The sequence below is a fragment of the Pseudophryne corroboree genome, chromosome 12 (genome assembly GCF_028390025.1).
Source record: "Pseudophryne corroboree isolate aPseCor3 chromosome 12, aPseCor3.hap2, whole genome shotgun sequence".
Lineage (NCBI taxonomy): Eukaryota > Metazoa > Chordata > Amphibia > Anura > Myobatrachidae > Pseudophryne > Pseudophryne corroboree.
In genome coordinates this window covers 76677232-76696193 of record NC_086455.1, presented here as the reverse complement: position 1 = coordinate 76696193, position 18962 = coordinate 76677232, and the positions used below count along the sequence as shown (strand labels likewise).

The following is an 18962-nucleotide window of genomic DNA, read 5'->3' as shown; positions in this document are numbered from 1 at the left end:
ATAAAGGATCGGAATCTGCCCAATATCATGTTTTAGCTAACTATGCTAAGCCAAGCCACATAGAAGAAGATATTCAAAACTGGCTACTTGGTTATCTAAATTATGGATGAACAGATTCACTTTCTCTGTCTTCTTTTCTAAAAGCCTCTGTCCAGTGAAAGCATACAGTGCATACCTTATGGAAAAAGAGATATGACTAAGGTACACTAAACGGAGACAAAATAAAGATTATAAAAAGAAACTCCTCAGATGAAAAAAATAATATATATATATATATATATATATATATATATATATATATAAAACGAAATAGAGGAGATGGCGCCAAGGGAGTTATATCAACGCCCTACCTAAAAACGGACCCTTACAGTACTCTCCGGATAAATTACGTCAGATAACAAATACTAACATAAAAATTTATTAAAACAACATATAAACCCGACACAAATGTTCATAAGTATACAGAGTTGATACATTTACATTTGTCGCACAATTTGAACAATCAGTTTGTAGTGATGAGGAAAAAGCGTAGATATATCACTACGATTTCCTCCTTCTCCTTATTGTAGATTCGGAGGTAACATCAGATAATAGATAAATAGCCCAATGCGTTTCGTTTTGTTCCAAGACTTCATCAGGGGTAAAATCTCTTCATTTCAGAACATATTGTCAGCACATAAAAGGTCATTCAAAGATGTATGAACAACGTTTCAATATTTCAATGGGACTTGATTGATACAGCGAGGACCATACCTCATATATCATCAGCTTGAGTCTGACATTCAGATATTCGAATATGGGGAAGATTCATATGTGTATAGAATCTAACTGGTTCACAAGCATAAGGAACCTCATCGGTCATCACTGCCCTACTGGAGGGTCTACCACGTGTTCTAAATTGGTTAGACATTATACCCATTTGAATTGCCTTCACTCCTGAGTCTCTGAGTGTCAGGTTCAAGCTGATGACCGATGAGGTTCCTTATGCTTGTGAACCAGTTAGATTTTATACACATATGAATCTTCCCCATATTCGAATATCTGAATGTCAGACTCAAGCTGATGATATATGAGGTATGGTCCTCGCTGTATCAATCAAGTCCCATTGAAATATTGAAACGTTGTTCATACATCTTTGAATGACCTTTTATGTGCTGACAATATGTTCTGAAATGAAGAGATTTTTACCCCTGATGAAGTCTTGGAACAAGACGAAACGCGTTGGTTATTTATATTTATAAGGAGAAGGAGGAAATCGTAGTGATATATCTACGCTTTTTCCTCATCACTACAAACTGATTGTTCAAATTGTGCGACAAATGTAAATGTATCAACTCTGTATACTTATGAACATTTGTGTCGGGTTTATATGTTGTTTTAATAAATTTTTATGTTAGTATTTGTTATCTGACGTAATTTATCAGGACAGTACAGTAAGGGTCCATTTTTAGGTAGGGCGTTGATATAACTCCCTTGGCGCCATCTCCTCTATTTCGTTTCATATTTTCCCACATTTAGTTCCTCCTAACAGGGAACTTAGAGGATACAGGCAGCCATATAATTAATTAATTTTAGTGTTTTATTTGAAATAGCGCAGTGTGTATATATACACACTGCTCAAAAAAATAAACGGAACACTAAAATAACACATCCCAGGTCTGAATGAATGAAATATTCTTATCAAATACTTTGTTCTTTACATAGCTGAATGTGCAGACAACAAAATCACACAAAAATTATCAATGGAAATCAAATTTATTAACCCATGGAGGTCTGGATTTGGAGTCACACTCAAAATTAAAGTGGAAAAACACACTACAGGCTGATCCAACTTTGATGTAATGTCCTTAAAACAAGTCAAAATGAGGCTCAGTAGTGTGTGTAGCCTCCACGTGCCTGTATGACCTCCCTACAACGCCTGGGCATGTTCCTGATGAGGTGGCGGATGGTCTCCTGAGGGATCTCCTCCCAGACCTGGACTAAAGCATCCGCCAACTCCTGGACAGTCTGTGGTGCAACAGACTGGTGGATGGAGCGAGACATGATGTCCCAGATGTGCTCAATTGGATTCAGGTCTGAGGAACAGGCGGGCCAGTCCATAGCATCAATGCCTTCGTCTTGCAGGAACTGCTGACACACTCCAGCCACATGAGGTCTAGCATTGTCTTGCATTAGGAGGAACCCAGGGCCAACCGCACCAGCATATGGTCTCACAAGGGGTCTGAGGATCTCATCTCGGTACCTAATGGCAGTCAGGCTACCTCTGGCGAGCACATGGAGGGCTGTGCGGCCCCCCAAAGAAATGCCACCCCACACCATTACTGACCCACTGCCAAACCGGTCATGCTGGAGGATGTTGCAGGCTGCAGAACGTTCTCCTTGGCGTCTCCAGACTCTGTCACGTCTGTCACATGTGCTCAGTGATAACCTGCTTTCATCTGTGAAGAGCACAGGGCGCCAGTGGCGAATTTGCCAATCTTGGTGTTCTCTGGCAAATGCCAAACGTACTGCACGGTGTTGGGCTGTAAGCACAACCCCCACCTGTGGACATCAGGCCCTCATACCACCCTCATGGAGTCTGTTTCTGATTGTTTGAGTAGACACATGCACATTTGTGGCATGTTGGAGGTCATTTTTCAGGGCTCTGGCAGTGCTCCTCCTGTTCCTCCTTGCACAAAGGCGGAGGTAGCGGTCCTGCTGCTGGGTTGTTGTTGGGTCCTCCACATCTCCTGATGTAGTGGCCTGTCTGCTGGTAACGCCTCCGTGCTCTGGACACTACGCTGACAGACACAGCAAACCTTCTTGCCACAGCTCGCATTGATGTGCCATCCTGGATGAGCTGCACTACCTGAGCCACTTGTGTGTGTTGTAGACTCCGTCTCATGCTACCACTAGAGTGAAAGCACCGCCAGCTTTCAAAAGTGACCAAAACATCAGCCAGAAAGCATGGGAGCTGAGAAGTGGTCTGTGGTCACCACCTGCAGAACAACTCCTTTATTGGGGGTGTCTTGCTAATTGCCTATATTTTCCACCTGTTGTCTATGCCATTTGCACAACAGCATGTGAAATTGATTGTCAATCAGTGTTGCTTCCTAAGTGGACAGTTTGATTTCACAGAAGTGTGATTGACTTGGAGTTACATTGTGTTGTTTAAGTGTTCCCTCGGAAGTGCCACTGCAGGACGGCGTCCGTGAGTGCCTAGGGACACACTGGAGCGAGGAGGGTAAGATGATTATCACTTTGTCTATTTATTGCACCGTTTTCTTTGTTCTGGTTGTCTGAGGAAGGGGATTGTACCCCGAACCGTCACATTAAAGTTTGCCCTGCGTGGCTTGTTCACTTACTCGGCTTATCAAAGTCTCTGAGTGCCGCCCATACCAAGGAATATAAATATAAATATATATATATATATATATATATATATTAACCAAAGGATGAAAATGTCATATATGAACCATATCGTTTGCTGCAATTTTAGATTCAGCATAAGCATGTAATAGTTTAGATAGAGCAATGTTTCCTCAAGGCACACTAACGGTCCAGGTTTTAAGAATAGCCATACTTGAGCACAGGTACCTTAATTACTAACTATCTGTGCTCAAGGCTAGATTTAAAAACTGGACTGTTACGGGTATACTTACTAAAGTGCAGGTTTTTAGGATTGGAGCTGTTGCCCATAGCAACCAATCAGATTCTAGCTATTCTCTTTGGAACCTTTGGCCCTCCAGCTCTTGAACTACACATACCAGCATGCCCTGCTACAGTTTTGCTATATGGCCATGCTAAAACTGTTGCGAGGCATGGTGGGACAGTAATTCAACAACAGCTGGAGGGCCGAAGGTTCCCCACCCATTTTCTAGAAAGTACTAGATTACTGATAAAATACAATGTAATTGGTTGCTATGGACAACAGCTCCACTTCTAAAAAAAAAAAAAAAAACACAGACTTTAGTAACTATGGGGGACATGTACTAAGCAGTGATAAAAGTGGAGAAGTGAGCCAGTGGAGAAGTTTCCCAAGGCAACCAATCAGCTGCTCTATATACTTTTATAATATGCAAATTATAAATGTTACGTCAATGCCGATTGGTTGCCATGGGCAACTTCTCCACTGGCTCACTTCTCCACTTTTATCACTGCTTAGTACATGTCCCCCTAAACCAGGGCCGTAACTACATGTGTGCCAAGTGGGCTTGGCACACAGCGCAGTTGCCCTGAGGGCGCACGGCCAGCGGCATGTAATGAGTCAAATTGACTCATTAATGCCGCCTCTGAAGTCTGCGCCGTGCGCCGCAGCCGCGCTGTGAAGGAGAGATCAGCGCCGGGCAGGTGAGAAGGAGGAGGAGGGAGGGGGACTGGAGCCGCAGCAGCGCTATGTCATTGGTAGTAAGCGCCGCTGCAGCATCCCCCTCTCCTTCCGTATAGGCTGCCCGGCGCTGCTGTGGATGCTGGGATGCGGTTCCTCCATCCCAGCATCCACAGCAGTGCCGGGCAGCCTATACGGAAGGAGAGGGGGATGCTGCAGCGGCGCTTACTACCAATGACATAGCGCTGCTGCGGCTCCAGTCCCCCTCCCTCCTCCTCCTTGTCCGATGCCTGCACAGAGGGAGATGCCAGCACGAGGAGCCTGTCAGCAGGGAGAAGGTAAGTATATCCCTCTCTCTCTTTCTCTCTCTCTCTCTCTCTCTGGGGGACACCGTCTGCCATAATGTGTAAAAAGGGGGCCTGGCTGCCGCAATGTGTAAAAAGGGTTCCTGGCTGCTGCAATGTGTAAAAAGGGTTCCTGGCTGCTGCAATGTGTAAAAAGGGGGTCTGGCTGCTGCAATGTGTAAAAAGGGGGCATGGCTGCCGCAATGTGTAAAAAGGGGGACTGGCTGCCGCAATGTGTAAAAAGGGGGACTGGCTGCCGCAATGTGTAAAAAGGGGGACTGGCTTCCGCAATGTGTAAAAAGGGGGACTGTCTGCTGTAATGTGTAAAAAGGGGGACGCTGTCTGCTGTAATGTATAAAAGGGGCTCTACCTGGTGTAGTGGCGCTACTGTGCAGCGTAATTTGAATAATGGAGACTACTGTGTACCGTAGTATGAATTGCTATTATTTTGTGGCCACGCCCCTTCCCCATGAAGCCACGCCCCTATATATTTTTCGAACGCCTACGGCGCGCACTGCCCCTATCTTGCATGGGGGAGGGGGGGGGGGGGGCGCCAATGTTGTTTCTTGCACACAGCGCTAAAATGCCTAGTTACGGCACTGCCCTAAACCCCTTAGTGTGCCTTGAGTAGCGAGGTTGGGAAACACTGGCATAGAGGGAAAGTGGTCTCTCTGTTTTGTTGGTGTAGAAATCTACTAATATGAATTACTTTAAAAAAAGTAGAAGAGTTAAAATAGTCAACAGAGGGAGCCCATAGCCAAACGCAAAATGTCCTTCATCTATATGGCCTGCTTTAGAAAACGTATAGAAGAGGCAGGAAACACCCAGGGTCCCCAAATGTGCCATCTCTTGTGGCGTCAGCATGAAACCGAAGTCACCTTTACCAGTCGCGTCCACATTCAGTAAGATGTGTGTAGAAGAAAGGTATGCTATATGCAGTGCAGTGCAGTAACACACTTTAAATACCCCTGCGTGCCTTGCACCAATAAGCAGTCAGCCTGTATCAAAACAAAACTTTTTTATTTTACTTTATTTTTGTTTGCCTACCAATTTTCTACTACCGTTTACATGGCATACCTAGCTGTTGGTTATAATGTACAGTATGTATACATTTCATACTCATCTAAAATGTAGAATGTAATTATGCATTTATTATGAAAATGCTCACCATTCACAGAGCCTGATTCAATTAAGCTTGATATTTACCGCACAAGGAAAAGGGCTTGTAACCTTTGACTTTTACACCCAGAGCTATTATTATTATTACTACCAGTTATTTATATAGCGCACACATATTCCGCAGCGCTTTACAGAGAACATTTGGTCAGTCACATCAGTCCCTGCCCCAGTGGGGCTTACAATCTATATTCCCTGCCACATGTACATGCGCACACATTAACGTTAGGGTTAATTTTGTTTAGAGCCAATTAACCTACCAGTATATTTTTGGATTGTGGGAGGAAACTTAACTAACCGGAAGAAACGAGGGCAAGTACGGGGAAAATATACAAACTCCACACAGTTAGGACCATGGTGGGACTCAAACCCATGACCTCAGTGCTGTGTGGCAATAATGCTAACCACTACAGCATCCGTGCTGCTATTCAATTATTTTCTCTTATACCTGCATGGCTAAAGCGCATTAACCCATAGATTCTATGATAAGTGCCTGGAGCTATGGACGGTGACTGCAGTAAGGGTAGAAAACCCTGCTTGCTACAGATTTCACGAACTAGCCACTGCTACAAGTCAGCGGAAATTGGTGAGGATAATGGAATCCTGTCCACCAACAATGTTTCTAGGATGCTTTACTATCTAGGCTACACAGATTATATGAATAGGTCTCCGTTCTTTGCTGAATCTATTTCCCCAAATGCCTTTATTTTTATTTTCCAATTATTGTTCCTGGCCTCACAAACAGGAGCAAATTTGCCAAGAACAGTTCCTAAAAAATGTCCATCTGCACCGTCAGCCAAAGACACTTTCTGGCTGTGATCTATAGAACATGTATTTGGTTCACAGACAACCTGTGTTACCATTACATTTAAAAACGGTTTTATACTGATTCAAAGTAGAATGATTTTGTTTTTATTGATATCAATTCCAATTATAAAGCTCAATACATCAGCAATCAATGGGGTCAATTCAATTTGCAGACAGTTGAATAGTGCCGGGAATTAGCTCCCATCGCTATTCAATTCTGCTCATGTTAATTATACGAATGCCCGTTCTCCCGGACTTAATAGGTTGATTTGTTGGGAGAACAGGCATTCTCCGACTCAACTACATAGAATCAGCCTCGCGCCGGCGACGCACCAGCACTCGTCGGATTTCTGCTCGCACCCCCCACGGGAGAATTCCAGACAATTAAGTGTCACATGGCGCTGTATTGAATAGTGCCGGGAGCTAATTTCCGGCGCTATTCAACTGTTGGCAAATTGAATTGACCCCTTTTTGAGTAATTTCTTACACCGCTGCAAATAACCACCTAAATATCACCAATATTTGGTCAGCAGACAATGGACTACACTACACACTATGCTACAGAGTGCATATGGAAAATACTTAAAAATACAGGAGAACATAAAGCATGCTGTACTTTGCCCCAATAGAAGAATCCACTAACAAAACAAACTAAACGCAATAAGGTGTCGGTTATTTTCTTCACTTTTGACCTGTCGACATTTGAAATGTCTGTATTTTGTCCATGTCAGTATTTTGACCTTAGGTCAATTGTTGTCTGTATTTTTATTTTTGTAGTTATATCATACGAAACACTTATTTTGCTATGATAAAAACTTTACCTTTTTTAGTCATTAATATTACACTTGGTAATAAAAACATGACACTATACTCTCTACCCAGCGAACACCGCACTCTGGCATTAACATGCTAGCAACAAATTTATTCCCGACTGTGGTAGGTGAAGTAATTAAAACTAAAAAAAAAAATTGTTTTATCAGTCTCCTTTTATTTTAGTATGTTACATTTCTTTAAGTTTCTTCTATAAAATAAGTTCAGTCTACAAACAGAAAAAAAGCTAGAATACAGATCACTAACCTTAGCACAAGATATACCAACTAAAGTATATTTGTAATGTGCCTTTAAAGCCTGTTGGCAAACGCACCAAAGTGAAACTGGAACTGCGACATCTCCCGTGTGATGACACTATGTTCAATAACAGCTTACAGAAGTGGAATTCCTCCCATATCAGCACTGCTCATCAGACCCAGGACCTGCTCAGTGGTGCACAATACGCCCAGCACCATTAGCACACAGAAAACATTATTGAACTGCAGGCGAAAGCAGAACATTATCTTTAATACATTTGTTGCTTGGTGTGGACAATATAATGAGTAGAACTCTTCAGAGATTTTACACCTTCAGATACTGGCTCCTCCCTATTTATACATTTCAGGATTTCCAAGAGAGTATATGGGGTATATTCAATTAAAGTCGGATCCATTCAGACATGTATTTGTCGGAATGGATCCGACAACCCCTATTCAAATCTCATCTTAATTCGACTTTTTCAAGTCGAATTAAGATGAAGGATGCAGAAGAGGAGGGGGGGGCAGCCGCGGGGAGACCAGCGGGGACAGCCGCCGGCAGCCAGAGGAGATCAGTGCTACAATAGCGCTACAGATGGATGTCACACAGCTGCCCGACCTCACGGCAGTGTCCACCCGGCTCCCTGCAGCTCTCCCCCCTCTCCTCCTCTGGGTCCGCATCTCAGTCCGACATCTTTTGATGTCGAACTGAGATGGTCGACACAAGCACGTGGATCAGCAGCTATTCCGCCGATCCACGTGCTTTTCGACAAGTCGAATTTTTAAATTTGTCAAAAATACTGAATAGGTTGGAACCCCTTCCGACCTAAAAAAAGTCGAAAACTGCCGTCTTTTCGAATATACCTCTGTGTCTACGGATGGTGGTTACATATTATCAAACATACAAGATTTGACCTAATGCACGTTGACAGTTTGGTTTCAACCTAAATACAATAGATCTTCTATACAGTACCACACCCCACTGCATGCAGCATAGAACATAAGAGGGGGAATTCAATTGTGTGTGCTGCATCTCAAACTGTGGATGAACTAGACCAGCAGAATAAAGCAGATAGAGGCCTTGTACACACAAAATCAAGAACCATGGCACATTTAAAGCACATTTAACCAGTCTACAAAGCCTAGTAAAGTGGGGCTCCAAATATACTGTAATTAAATGGACCTGTACGCAATGTGTTAAAGCTCTGAACAGACGTTTGATGGGGCTGTACATAGGTGGTTATTCAGCATCAGTAGAAGTTTTGATAAAATCGCAAAACTGATACTGTTTAAAAACACATGCTCGGAGTTGCCCAGCACAGAGTAAGGCCGCGCAGCATGTGTAGCGCCGCCCTGCACTGCGACCACATATCAAACGTGATAGGCATTGCAGAAATCTGGAAATACCGGTAGCACCCCTGCATACGCAGCCAGGCTGCGTATGCAGGTGCCCCAGTGCCATGTTTCCCGACGCAGGAATCACAGGTGATGCCACCCCAAAAATGGCCATGACACGCCTGCGTTTCCCACACCACTCCCCACCAATACCACATCGCAGTCCCCGAATGCCTGTCAATCACTATGCGATCACATCATGCCGTGATGCGATCTGCAAATGTGCACAATAGTGATTGAAGCCGAATACCTCCCCAGAGTACATTATCCTGCAGGGAAGCTTAGTGCATACCTCCCCAGAGTACATTATCCTGCAGGGAAGCTTAGTGCATACCTCCCCAGAGTACATTATCCTGCAGGGAAGCTTAGTGCATACCTCCCCAGAGTACATTATCCTGCAGGGAAGCTTAGTGCACTGCTAGAAGAGAGGACAGCATATAGGATGTCAGCTATGTCTTTCAACGTCTGTAAATACAAGCCCTTACGAGCTGACTCAATTAGCAGTGGGTTCAATTGACGTGAGTTACCGCGGTTTAAAAAAAAAAAAAAAAACCCTGCAGCCGTGACTTTTGTTATTCAATTAGAAAATCTGTGTTAAGTTAATATGGGCCTCAATGTGCATGATTCAATTCTGAGAGAGTTGAACAGCGCCGGGAATTAGCTTCCGGTGCTATTCAATGTAGCGCCCTGAGACACCCAACAACAGGATATCTTCTCTCACCTCCAAAGGTGTGCGAGTAGAAATCCTCCAAAAGTGCAGGCGTGATGCCGATTTCTGCCCTTGCTTTATTAAGCCCAGAGTCAACGCAGCAGTCTACCAGGACATATTAGAGCACTTCATGCTTCCTTCAGCAGACAAGCTTTATGGAGATGCGGACTTCCTTTTCCAGCAGGACTTGGCACCTGCCCACACTGCCAAAAGTACCAAAACCTGGTTCAATGACCGTGGGATTATTCTGCTGCATTGGCCAGCAAACTCTCCTGACCTGAACCCCATAGAGAATCTATGGGGCACTGCCAAGAGAAAGATGAGAGACATGAGACCGAACAATGAAGAAGAGCTGAAAGCCGCTATTGAAGGATCTTGGTCTTCAATAACACCTCAGCAGTGCCACAGACTGATAGAATCCATGTCATGCTGCATTGAGGCAGTAATTCATGCAAAAGAAGCCCAAACCAAGTACTGAGTACATATGCATGATTATACTTTTCAGAGGGCCAACATTTCTTTATTTAAAATCTTTTTTTTATTGATTTTATGTTAGATTAAAATTTTCTGAGATTTTGGATTTAGGGTTTTCTTAAACTGTAGGCCACAATCATCAAAATTATAACAAATAAAAGGCTTGAAATATCTCACTTTGCATGTAATGAGTCTATATAATATATTAGTTTGCCTTTTAAATTGAATTACTGAAATAAAATAAGAATTTACTCACCGGTAATTCTATTTCTCGTAGTCCGTAGTGGATGCTGGGAACTCCGTAAGGACCATGGGGAATAGACGGGCTCTGCAGGAGACTGGGCACTCTAAGAAAGAATTAGGACTACTGGTGTGCACTGGCTCCTCCCTCTATGCCCCTCCTCCAGACCTCAGTTAGGGAAACTGTGCCCGGAAGAGCTGACACAATAAGGAAAGGATTTGGAATCCCGGGTAAGACTCATACCAGCCACACCAATCACACCGTACAACTCGTGATACTATACCCAGTTAACAGTATGAATAACAACTGAGCCTCACGAACAGATGGCTCATAACAATAACCCTTTAGTTAGGCAATAACTATATACAAGTATTGCAGACAATCCGCACTTGGGATGGGCGCCCAGCATCCACTACGGACTACGAGAAATAGAATTACCGGTGAGTAAATTCTTATTTTCTCCGACGTCCTAGTGGATGCTGGGAACTCCGTAAGGACCATGGGGATTATACCAAAGCTCCCAAACGGGCGGGAGAGTGCGGATGACTCTGCAGCACCGAATGAGCAAACTCAAGGTCCTCCTCAGCCAGGGTATCAAACTTGTAGAATTTTGCAAACGTGTTTGATCCCGACCAGGTAGCAGCTCGGCAAAGTTGTAAAGCCGAGACCCCTCGGGCAGCCGCCCAAGAAGAGCCCACCTTCCTCGTGGAATGGGCTTTTACTGATTTAGGATGCGGCAGTCCAGCCGCAGAATGTGCAAGTTGAATCGTGGAGCTGATCCAGCGAGCAATAGTCTGCTTAGAAGCAGGATCACCCAACTTGTTGGGTGCATGCAGGATAAACAGCGAGTCAGTCTTTCTGACTCCAGATATCCTGGAAACATAGATTTTCAGGGCCCGGACCACGTCCAGCAACTTGGAAGCCTCCAAGTCCCGAGTAGCCGCAGGCACCACAATAGGTTGGTTCAAATGAAACGCTGATACCACCTTAGGGAGGAATTGGGGACGCGTCCTCAATTCTGCTCTGTCCATATGGAAGATCAGATAGGGGCTTTTACAGGACAAAGCCGCCAATTCTGACACCCGCCTAGCCGAAGCCAAGGCCAAAAGCATGACCACTTTCCACGTGAGATATTTTAATTCCACGGTCTGAAGTGGCTCAAACCAATGTGATTTTAGGAAATCCAACACAACGTTGAGATCCCAAGGTGCCACTGGGGGCACAAAAGGGGGCTGAATATGCAGCACTCCCTTAACAAACGTCTGAACTTCAGGCAGTGAAGCCAGTTCTTTTTGAAAGAAAATAGACAGGGCCGAAATCTGGACTTTAATGGATCCCAATTTTAGGCCCATAGTCACTCCTGACTGTAGGAAGTGCAGAAATCGACCCAGCTGAAATTCTTCTGTGGGGGCCTTCATAGCCTCACACCAAGCAACATATTTTCGCCATATGCGGTGATAATGCTTTGCTGTCACATCTTTCCTAGCTTTTATTAGTGTAGGAATGACCTCATCCGGAATGCCCTTTTCCATCAGGATCCGGCGTTCAACCGCCATGCCGTCAAACGCAGCCGCGGTAAGTCTTGGAACAGACAGGGCCCCTGCTGTAGCAGGTCCAGTCTGAGAGGCAGAGGCCAAGGGTCCTCTGAGATCATTTCTTGTAGTTCCGGGTACCAAGTCCTTCTTGGCCAATCCGGAACGATGAGTATAGTTCTTACTCCTCTTTTTCTTATTATCCTCAGCACCTTTGGTATGAGAGGAAGAGGAGGGAACACATAAACCGACTGGTACACCCACGGTGTCACTAGAGCGTCCACAGCTATCGCCTGAGGGTCCCTTGACCTGGCGCAATATCTTTTTAGCTTTTTGTTTAGGCGGGACGCCATCATGTCCACCTGTGGCCTTTCCCAACGGTTTACACTCAGTTGGAAGACTTCTGGATGAAGTCCCCACTCTCCCGGGTGGAGGTCGTGCCTGCTGAGGAAGTCTGCTTCCCAGTTGTCCACTCCCGGAATGAACACTGCTGACAGTGCTAACACGTGATTTTCCGCCCATCGGAGAATCCTTGTGGCTTCTGCCATCGCCATCCTGCTTCTTGTGCCGCCCTGTCGGTTTACATGGGCGACCGCCGTGATGTTGTCTGACTGAATCAGCACCGGCTGGTTTTGAAGCAGGGGTCTTGCCTGACTTAGGGCATTGTAAATGGCCCTCAGTTCCAGAATATTTATGTGTAGGGAAGTCTCCTGACTCGACCATTGTCCTTGAAAGTTTCTTCCCTGCGTGACTGCCCCCCAACCCCGGAGGCTTGCATCCGTGGTCACCAGGACCCAGTCCTGTATGCCGAATCTGCGGCCCTCTAGAAGATGAGCACTCTGCAGCCACCACAGCAGAGACACCCTGGCCCTCGGGGACAGGGTGGTCAGCCGATGCATCTGAAGATGCGATCCGGACCACTTGTCTAACAGATCCCACTGAAAGATCCTTGCATGGAACCTGCCGAATGGAATTGCTTCGTAAGAAGCTACCATCTTTCCCAGGACTCGCGTGCAGTGATGCACCGACACCTGTTTTGGTTTCAGGAGGTCTCTGACCAGAGATGACAACTCCTTGGCCTTCTACTCCGGGAGAAATACCTTCTTCTGTTCTGTGTCCAGAATCATACCCAGGAACAGCAGACGCGTCGTAGGAACCAACTGCGACTTTGGAATATTCAGAATCCAGCCGTGCAGTTGTAGCACTTCCTGAGATAGTGCTACTCCTACCAACAACTGCTCCCTGGACCTCGCCTTTATAAGGAGATCGTCCAAGTACGGGATAATTATAACTCCCTTCTTTCAAAGGAGTATCATCATTTCGGCCATTACCTTGGTAAATACCCTCGGTGCCGTGGACAGACCAAACGGCAACGTCTGGAATTGGTAATGGCAGTCTTGTACCACAAAACGGAGGTACACCTGGTGAGGTGGGTAAATGGGGACATGCAGGTAAGCATCCTTGATGTCCAGTGATACCATGTAATCCCCTTCTTCCAGGCTTGCAATAACCGCCCTGAGCGATTCCATTTTGAACTTGAACCTTCTTATATAAGTATTCAAGGATTTCAAATTTAAAATGGGTCTCACCGAACCGTCTGGTTTCGGTACCACAAACATTGTGGAATAGTAACCCCGTCCCTGTTGAAGGAGGGGAACTTTTATTATCACCTGCTGGAGGTACAGCTTGTGAATTGCCGCCAGCACTACCTCCCTGTCCGGGGGAGTAGCTGGCAAGGCTGATTTGAGGAAACGGCGAGGGGAAGACGTCTCGAATTCCAGCTTGTATCCCTGAGATACCACTTGTAGAACCCAGGGATCCACCTGTGAGCGAACCCACCGGTCGCTGAAGTTCCGGAGACGGGCCCCCACCGCACCTGGCTCCACCAGTGGAGCCCCAGCGTCATGCGGTGGATTTAGTGGAAGCAGCGGAGGATTTCTTTTCTTGGGAACTGGCTGCCTGGTGCAGCTTTTTCCCTCTACCCCTGCCTCTGGGCAGAAAGGACGCGCCTTTAACCCGCTTGCCTTTCTGGGGCCGAAAGGACTGTACCTGATAATACGGTGCTTTCTTTGGCTGTGAGGGAACCTGGGGTCAAAATGTCGACTTCCCAGCTGTCGCTGTGGAAACGAGGTCCGAGAGACCATCCCCAAACAATTCCTCACCCTTGTAAGGCAAAACCTCCATGTGCCTTTTAGAATCCGCATCACCTGTCCACTGCCGAGTCCATAATACTCTCCTGGCAGAAATGGACATTGCATTAATTCTAGATGCCAGCCGGCAAATATCCCTCTGTGCATCTCTCATATATAAGACGACGTCTTTAATATGCTCTATGGTTAGCAAAATCGTATCCCTGTCGAGGGTATCAATATTATCTGACAGGGTATCGGACCAAGCTGCTGCAGCACTGCACATCCAAGCTGAAGCAATTGCAGGTCTCAGTATAGTACCTGAGTGTGTATATACAGACTTCAGGATAGCCGCCTGCTTTCTATCCGCAGGCTCCTTTAGGGCGGCCGTATCCTGAGACGGCAGTGCCACCTTTTTTGACAAGCGTGTGAACGCCTTATCCACCGTAGGGGATGTCTCCCAACGTAACCTGTCCTCTGGCGGAAAAGGGTACGCCATCAGTAACTGTTTAGAAATCACTAATTTCTTATAGGGGGAAGCCCACGCTTCACACACTTCATTCAACTCATCTGATGGGGGAAAAACCACTGGTTGCTTTTTCTCCCCAAACATAATACCCTTTTTAGTGGTACCTGGCTTAATGTCAGAAATGTGCAACACATTTTTCATTGCCGTAATCATGCAACGGATGGCCCTAGTGGAATGTACATTAGTCTCGTCGTCGTCGACACTGGAGTCAGACTCCGTGTCGACATCTGTGTCTGCCATCTGAGGTAGCGGGCGTTTTTGAGCCCCTGATGGCCTTTGAGACGCCTGGGCAGGCACTGGCTGAGAAGCCGGCTGTCCCACAGCTGTTATGTCATCGAACCTTTTATGTAAGGAGTTGACACTGTCGGTTAATACCTTCCACATATCCATCCACTCAGGTGTCGACCCCGCAGGGGGTGACATCACATTTATCGGCACCTGCTCCGCCTCCACATAAGCCTCCTCATCAAACATGTCGACACAGCCGTACCGACACACAGCACACACAGGGAATGCTCTGACTGAGGACAGGACCCCACAAAGTCCTTTGGGGAGACAGAGAGAGTATGCCAGCACACACCACAGCGCTATATAAACAGGGATTTACACTACACAAAGTGATTTTCCCTATAGCAGCTATAATACACAGTTTTGCGCCTAAATTTAGTGCCCCCCCTCTCTTTTTTACCCTATTGAGCCTGGAAACTGCAGGGGAGAGCCTGGGGAGCGTCCTTCCAGCGGAGCTGTGAAGAGAAAATGGCGCCAGTGTAGAAGTAACTTACTTCTAGAAAAAAATAACTAAAATCAAAACCTTTCAGCAAGATTTAGTGGATTTTGTTACTAATGAAAAAAAGAGTGGAGAAACAGACCAGTGGAGAAGTTGCCCAAGGCAACCAATCACCATCTCCCTTACATTTTATAGAACGTACTTGATAAAGGCTTCCTTCAAAGCCGATTGGTTGCTATGGACAACTTTTACACTGGTCTGTTTCTCCACTCTTTTCACCGCTTCATGAATAGACCCCTAAATTACATCAGTTATATTTTCTTTCTACAGAAAGACTCCCAGAATTTTAAAGCTTAACAAAAAAAGGCACGGTAAATGTTATTCAAGATTTTAGTACATGATCTAAAACTGCATGTAATGGAGTTTATTTTCGCGTGGTTTTGAATATGATATCGTCCAGATGGTGGCCTTCAATCGGGATGCACATTTGTAGTCGTTTTCGGAAGTTTCGCACCACTTGGTGGATCATTTCCGGGGTTTTCGCTGCAATCTCTTGATGAAGGTCACTTTCATCTGGCTACGTTAACAGCAGAATTTTTATTACTGGGCAGAAAACAATCCTCATCAGCTTCATGAAAGGCCTCTACACTGCCCATGGGGCCATCTGAAAGCTGAGGTCTACAAACATCGAACAAGAACCATTAATGAAGTGAGGGCTGCTACACGCTAAGAAATTACAACATCCTATGCAATGGGTTGGGTATGGGATACCAGCAGTCAGTATACAGGCACCGACATCCCAAATGCTTGGACTCCTAACAGGTGCAATGCAGTAAACTAACCCAATCTTAGGTAATAAGCAAAAATGAGATTTATGGTAAGAACTTAACGTTGTTAAATCTCTTTCTGCGAGGTACACTGGGATCCACAGGGAATGACATTGGGGTGTAGAGTAGGATCTTGATCCGAGGCACCAACAGGCTAAAAGCTGTTGGTGCCAATGCCGTCTGGGCCACGCAGGAGCGATCAGAAGTAGGATTCCTCCTTCTTGCTTGAACTTCCTTATTACTCTGGGCAGGTGTGACACCGGAGGGAACACGTATGGCAGCCGAAAGATCCATGGAATTGCCAGTGCATCCAAGAACGCTGCTTGAGGATCCCTTGTCCTTGCTCCGAAGACCGGAACCTTGTGATCGTGTTGAGACGCCATCAGGCCTACATCTGGAAGGCCCCACTTGTCCACGAGGAGTTGAAACACTTCTGGACGGAGGCTTCACGCTCCAGGGTGTACGTCCTGACGACTGAGAAAGTCCGCTTCCCAGTTTAGGAACCCCGGAATGAATACTGCCGATATGGCTAGCAGATGGCGTTCCGCCCACTAAAGAATCCTTGATACTTCCCTCATTGCCATGCGGCTTCGAGTGCCACCTTGATGATTGATGTATGCCACCGTGGTGGCGTTATCCGACTGTACTTGAACAGGTCTGTTCTGTATTAAATGCTGGGCCAAGTTCAGAGAGTTGAACACCACCCACAGTTCCAGAATGTTTATTGGGAGGAGCGACTCCTCCCTGGTCCACCGACCCTGAAGGTAGTGTTGCACCAACACCGCGCCCCAACCTCTCAGACTGGCATCCATCGTCAGAAGGACCCAGCTGGAGATCCAGAAGGGACGACCCCTGCTCAATCGATGGTCCTGCAGCCACCATCTTAGTGACAGACGGACCTACGGAGACAAGGAGATCATTTGCGACCTGATGCGGTGAGGCAGGCTTTCCCACCTGGCAAGAATCAGTTTCTGCAGAGGGCGGGAATGGAATTGAGCATACTCCACCATGTCGAAAGCCGACACCATGAGTTCTAGCACTTGCATTGTCCAATGTATCGACACTTGCGGACGAGATGGGAAGCATCGAATCCTGTCCTGAAGCTTCAGGACATTCTCCTGAGACAAGAACAACCGCTGGCTGTGAGTGTCCAACAACGCCCACAGGTGCACCATGCTCTGAGCAGGGACCAGGGAAGATTTCTTCCAGTTGATGAGCCACCAGTGGGCTTGCAGAAACCGGATAGTCAGATCCAGATGGCGTAGGAGAATTTCTGGGGAATTTGCCAGGATCAACAAGTCGTCCAGATACGGATACCGGATCCTGACCCCTTGATGGCGGAGTACATCTGTCATTACCAACATGACCTTGGTGAAGACACGCGGAGCCTTGGTCAAACCAAAAGGTAACGGCCGAAATTGGTAATGGAGGTTGCCAACTGTAAACCTCAGGTACTGCTGATGCGACATTGCAATGGGAATATGCAGGTAAGCATCCTGTATATCAAGGGAGACCATATAATCCCCAGGTTCCAAGGCTAGAACAATAGAGCGAAAAGTTTCCATACGAAACTTGGAGACCATCACAAATTTGTTCAAGGACTTGAGGTTGAGAATGGGCAGAGAGGATCCTTTCGGTTTCGGGACTAGGAACAGCGGTGAATAGTACCCCTTGCCTCTCTGAGCCAGAGGCACCTGTACTACTACTCCTGTGTCTAGGAGAGACTGTACCACAGAATGAAGAGTTTTTGTCTACCCCTTTTCCGAAGGGACGTCTGTCAGGCAAAATCGACGAGCGGGACGATTCTTGAAGGATACGGTGTAACCTTGAGTGACTACTTCCTGTACCCAGGCATCTGAAGTGGTCTTCAACCATTCCTGAGTAAACCCTAGAAGTCAGGGCCCCCACCCTGGGATCCCCCTGAGGGAGGCCCGCCCCATCATGCAGCAGACTTGTCAGTTTTGGAAGCAGGCTGGCCCGTTTAGGTTTGGGCTTATTGGGTATGGAAATGCGAGCCTGTTTCGGGTACGCCTGACCCTTTGCTTTCCCTGAAGGACGAAAGGAGCGAAAGGAAGTTCTCTTAGTCTTCGCTGTTTTAGCAGAAGCTAAGTCAGCCACTATCTTGTTGATGTCTTCTCCGAAAAGAATGTCTCCCTTAAAAGGGAGCACCTCAAGGGTTTTCTTAAAGTCCAGATCCACAGACCAGGACTGCAACCAGAGAATCCGGCGAGCCAAAGTGGACGTAGTAGAAGCCTTGGCCGCCATAATACCGGCATCAGAAGCCGCCTCCTTAATGTAATGAGAAGCTGTGACAATATATGACAGACATTGTCTAGCATGATCAGAAACATTGGAAGGCAGCTCAGCTTCCAACTCCTGAGCACACACACTTCAATAGCCTCTGCAGCCTCGCTGCAATGTTGAGCCGCTGAGCATACCAGCTAGGGTGTAAATCGCCTTTAAACAACCCTCCACACGCTTATCTGGCAGTTCTTTCAGAGACGTGACGGTAGTTACAGGCAGAGCTGAGGATACAACCAGCCCTGCCACCTGCGAATCCACTGGCGGGGGTTTCTCCCAATTCTTACTTAGCTCCGCTGCTAGGGGATAGCGAGGCAGCATCTTCTTGCGAGGCGTGAATTTCTTTCCTGGATTTTCCCAGGATTCCTGACATATGTCAACTAAATGGTCAGAGTGAG

At 46.3% G+C, this 18962-nt stretch overlaps 1 protein-coding gene across 6 annotated transcripts in view; it reads right to left on the bottom strand.

Annotated features, from left to right (window-relative positions):
* NUMB (NUMB endocytic adaptor protein) overlaps positions 1 to 18962 on the bottom strand; it is a 255426-nt gene that overhangs the window by 93525 nt on the left and 142939 nt on the right. Inside the window, exon 1 of one of the 6 annotated variants that reach the window (XM_063947665.1) lies at positions 7711 to 7735. The exons of the other annotated variants lie outside the window; for them this stretch is intronic. The gene's annotated coding sequence lies outside the window, so the exon portion shown is untranslated. Of the gene's footprint in view, positions 1 to 7710; positions 7736 to 18962 lie in introns of those variants that run through there. 6 annotated transcript variants of the gene reach the window in all.